Source organism: Dromiciops gliroides, chromosome 1 (genome assembly GCF_019393635.1).
Source record: "Dromiciops gliroides isolate mDroGli1 chromosome 1, mDroGli1.pri, whole genome shotgun sequence".
Classification (NCBI taxonomy): Eukaryota; Metazoa; Chordata; class Mammalia; order Microbiotheria; family Microbiotheriidae; genus Dromiciops; species Dromiciops gliroides.
This window is the reverse complement of record NC_057861.1, coordinates 582,466,580-582,471,601: the sequence shown is the minus strand read 5'-3', so window position 1 is coordinate 582,471,601 and position 5,022 is coordinate 582,466,580. Positions and strand designations below refer to the sequence as shown.

At 39.0% G+C, this 5,022-nt stretch overlaps 1 pseudogene; it reads left to right on the top strand.

Annotated features, from left to right (window-relative positions):
- The first annotated feature begins 4,295 nt into the window (after positions 1-4,295).
- On the top strand, positions 4,296-4,391 carry LOC122737729 (annotated as a pseudogene).
- The last annotated feature ends 631 nt before the right edge of the window (positions 4,392-5,022 follow it).

Below are 5,022 nucleotides of genomic sequence, written 5' to 3'. Positions count from 1 at the left end.
TCCTTTCCTTTTTTTTTTTTTTTTGAGGCAATTGGGATTGTCTTGGGGTCACACAGCTTGCCCAGGGTCACATAGCCAGTAAGTGTCTGAGACCAGATTTGAACTCAGGTCCTCCTGACTCCAGGGCCAAATGTTTGCCATTTCTTAAAACACAGTAATATTCTATTACAATCACATATAACACAGTTTTGCTTAACCATTCTCTACTTGCTGGGCATCTGCTTTATTTCTAATTCTTTGCCATCACAAAAAGTGCTGCTATAAATATGTTGGTGTATAGGAGGAATTTCTTCTTATCAATGACCTACTTACAATGTAAGCCTTGTAATAAAATCTCTGGGTCAAAGGGTATTGGATATTTTAGTCACTTTTTCTGTATAATTCCAAATTGCTTTCCATAATGGTTGTACTGATTCACGGTCCACCAACAATGCATCACAATCCTTCCAACTTTATTATTACCATTTTTGGTCATCTTTGCCAATTTGCAGAGTGTAAGGTAGAATGTCAGAGTTGTTTTGATTTGCATTTCTCTTATTAGTGATTTGGAGCATTCTTTCATATGGTTGTTAATAGTTTGCAAGTATTATTTTGAGAATTGTTTGTTCTTATTCTTTGATCACTTATATGGTGGGAAATGGCTTTTGGTTATACATATACATACATCTAGGTATATAAAGACCCATCTCAATATGTCTGTACATATGTATATTTCTTGGATACCAAACTGTTATTAGAGAAATTTCCTCATCAAGTGACCAAGTTATGATTCAAAAAGATCTTGACAGATTAGACCATTAGGCCATATCAAGTAAAATAAAATTTAATGGGAATAAATGTCTTATTTTTATTCTTACTTAGTCTTATTCTTACTCTTGGGGTTTTGGGGGTTTTGGGGGTTTTTTGCGGGGCAATGAGAGTTAAGTAACTTGCCCAAGGTCACACAGCTAGTAAGTGTCAAGTGTCTGAGGCCAGATTTGAACTCAGGTCCTCCTGAATCCAGGGCTGGTGTTTTTTATCCACTGTGCCACCCCTAGATGAACTCTTGGATTTAAAAAATAAATTTTACAAGTACAAGATGGAAGAAACATAACAATATAATAGTTTGTCTAAAAAAGGTCTCAAGACTTTATCAGATTGTGACTACAGTATGAATCAATACTGTGATGTGGGAGCCAAAAAAACTAATGGGATCTCTGGCTGCATTAAAGGCATAGCCTTGAGAGAGGAGGGTGTTTGTCCTTTGGATTCTGGCCTGGTTAGACCAGTGATGGATTCAATTATCCTACATTTTAGAATAATATGATGAAGAAAATCTAAAAGGGGACTACTCGGGGCAGCTAGATGGCTCAGTGGATAAAGCACTGGCCCCGGAGTCAGGAGTACCTGAGTTCAAATCCGGCATCAGACACTTGACACTTACTAGCTGTGTGACCCTGGGCAAGTCACTTAACCCCCATTGCCCTGCCAAACAAACAAATAAATGAATGAATGAATGAATAAATAAATAAAAATAAAAGGGGGCAACTCAAATGGCGAAGGGCCTTGACTTCATGTCATTTGAGGAAGGATTGAACGAGCTGGGAATATTTAGCCTGGCAAAGAGAAGATTTACAATGAAAGGGATAGTTATCTTAAAGTATATGAAGGAATTATTGCCTGGAAGAGGGATAATACTCTTTCCTTTGGTTTAGGCACAAGTTTGCCAGAAAATTTTTTTTGTTAATTTAACATTAATCTAAATCCAAGCATTTCTAGTTTAGAGAAAGAAATGCTCAAATTGGCATAATTCTCCTCTCCCTCATGCCCACTGATATCACTCCACCCCAAGATGATTTGAAGCAATATTTATAGGACTCTTGACTAAAAATAAACTTTAATATGTTAAAATAAGGTTTGGGGTTAACATTCCTGAACATATCACCTTATCTACTAAAACTATTGGATTCCTCCCTTGGCCTCTGCCCTCAAGGACTAAAAAGATTTTCTCTTGGTTTTCAATATCTTAATTCTTGAATGGAAAAGAAGACACTACCCTTAGGGTCATGTCATCAATCACTTTAGGAAGGACGGGGAAGCCATGGTCCTAACTAGACAGTCGGTACTCTTTATTTTAAGTTTATCACCCCCAATTCCTATTCCTGGCACCTTAGTCTTTGTCTCAACCTTCTACCCATTTTCCTAAAAGGAAAGGTGTGGAAAGTGTTTTTTAGCTGGGAGGAAATATTCTTTCTCAATATTATAAGTTGAAAAGAAGAAAGGGGTTTTCTTTTTTATTATTATTATTATTAATTTTTTTTTAGTGAGGCAATTGGGGTTAAGTGACTTGCCCAGGGTCACACAGCTAGTAAGTGTTAAGCATCTGAGGCCGGATTTGAACTCAGGTACTCCTGACTCCAGGGCCAGTGCTCTATCCACTGCACCACCTAGCTGCCCCCGAAAGGGGTTTTCTTAATATGCTTTCTGTGTAATCTTGGGCAAGTCACTTAACTCTCATTGCCCCTCAAAAATAAAAAAAAAATCTTCTACACCTCAGTGCCTCACAAAAAAAAACCCTCTAAGAATAAAAAGTGCAAATTTGTTGGTCTGCTTTGGTAGAGAGTTTCCTCATTGAGCATTTCCCTATGACAACAAATTTATAGGACTGAGCATAGGACTTGAACCCACTGCCTGACTCTACCCTCTTCCCCAAAAAATGTTACAAAGAGAAAAATTTTAAGCCCGAAGTCAGGAAAAACATTCTAACATTTAAAAGTATTCAAAGTAACAGTTTTTGGTGTAGTAGTCTTAATCAAAACTTATTGCATTTAAGTGGAATGCTACATAAGCATGCATACAGGGGTGTGCTAGTAAATGTTTAACAGCTGGGGGGGAGTAGGGATGGGGAGGATGGAAGGTATGCACAATGCACTTTTAAATTTAATTTTCATTATTATTATTTTCTCCATCACTTTCTAGAGAATCAACACAATAAATCAAGCCTTGATTTGTGGCCTTTGCCTATTACTGAAGTGTAAATGCTCACACTGAAAATTTAATAATCAGGAGTTCTTCCAAGCTCAAGCACACCACTACATACAGCCATATAGGGCCTTAATACAAACCAAAGGACTCTAGCTATACCCAAGCTTAAGAAATCAAGTTGCATTGGGAGAATAAGGTAGAGATACAAGGTATTATGCCATTTACTTTAAGCTTGGCCCAAGGATCAGTATCAAAATCTTACCCTGAAGGGCAGCTAGGTGGCTCACTGGATTCAGGAGGACCTGAGTTCATATCCGACCTCAGACACTTTACACACTTACTAGCTGTGTGACCCTGGGCAAATCATTTAACCCCAATTGCCTCACTAAAAATATATATATATATATATATAAAAACCCTGGAACAACTGCTGGATTTGGAAGAATTATGAAGCTATGAGGTATTAAAGTGGGGCTAGGAATAAATAGGGCTAGAACCCTGAGGTGAGCAGTAGTCATTGATTGCTCTTTGGCTACTGCCACTGTCAATGTGAATTGGGGAAGTAGCCCCAGAGAGGGTGCTAAATTTAATACAGGGAGTTCCTGGATTAGGAAATTCCCTGTACAACGAAGGACCTTATAGTCTTAGAGAGTTGCTTAGAAGACTGAGAGGCTAAGTGAATTGTTCTTGGTCACACACCCAGTATGTGTCAGAGATAGAGACTGATTCCAGATTTTGTGGCTCTGAGGCTAGTTCTCTGCCCACCACACCATGCTGCTGATGTGGTTTCAATAATGAACAAGTTAACCCTAGAACACAAAGCGTGCAGGGGTAGGTAGGGTGGGTCAAAGCTCCTAAAGAGGGAGAAGACTGGAAAATAGAGATCTACCCAAGGGAAAAAAAGATGACTGAGAGTAGAGAATAGGCTGAGAATCCAGAGAGCAGAGGAACATATGGAACCAAAAGAAAGCAGAAGTCCCTCCAGTCAGAGTAGAGACTAGTGGTTGCTGAGGAGAACTCAGGGGACCAAGGCCAGTCACGGGAGCATCATCCTTGAAACTTAGCCAAGCCCTAGGAACTCAGAAGAACAGAAACCAGAGAGGGATCCACCTACATCACTGATTTTAAGGTCATATGGACTTGGGGATTCCCCAAGGATTATTCATGGGCTTTTCTTTGTTCCCTTTTCCATGTTATTTGCATAATAAAGATACTTCTGACATAAAGGCTTTTGTGGGCAGCTTATAGGCTGTCCAGTCCATGGATTTGCTCACAGTTCTGGATGATGCAACGCTGGAACTTTGTGCTCCATCTTTCATGTTCTTTCTATGATGCTCGCTTCTGCAGCACATATACTAAAATTGGAATGATACAGAGAAGGTTTGCGCAAGGATGATGTGCAAATTCGTGAAGCATATGTTCTATCTATGTATATGTTGTCTCCCTTTTTGAATAAAAGTTTTGTAAGGATAGAGACTGGTTGTTTTGGGGTTTTTTTTTTTTAATTTGTTTTTATTCCCAGGATTTAGCACAGTGGCTGGCATACACTTGGTGTATAATAAATGATTGTTGCTTGATTGATTCTCCATCTCATCCTTACATTCTCATCCTGATTGGACTGTCTCCTTTTCCTAGGGGTACATGCCCTTATTGGTTCTGCTTTTTGAATTCCTTCTCTTCTTTCAAGGCCCAGGTAAATGGCACCTTCCCTTAAGGGGGCGAAGGGGGTTCAGCTGAAAGTGATCTGTAACTCCTCAGGTGAAAGTGATTTCCTCCTCAAATTTTCTTATCGCACTTTGTCTAGATCTTTCCTTTGCCTCTATCAACACACACACACGTACACACACACACCCCCTACCTTGTTTCATCCTTACTTGTGTACATTTTGTATCCTTTCTGTTAGATTCAAATCTTCTTGAGAGCAGAGACTGCCTTTCATCTTTGTACACCCAGGGCTAGCATTAATGCCTGCTGCACCTATTAAATGTTTGTTGAATTGAATTATAATTGTTTGTAAAAGTAATTATAATTCAGTCAAGTCATCTAACCCAAAGGAAT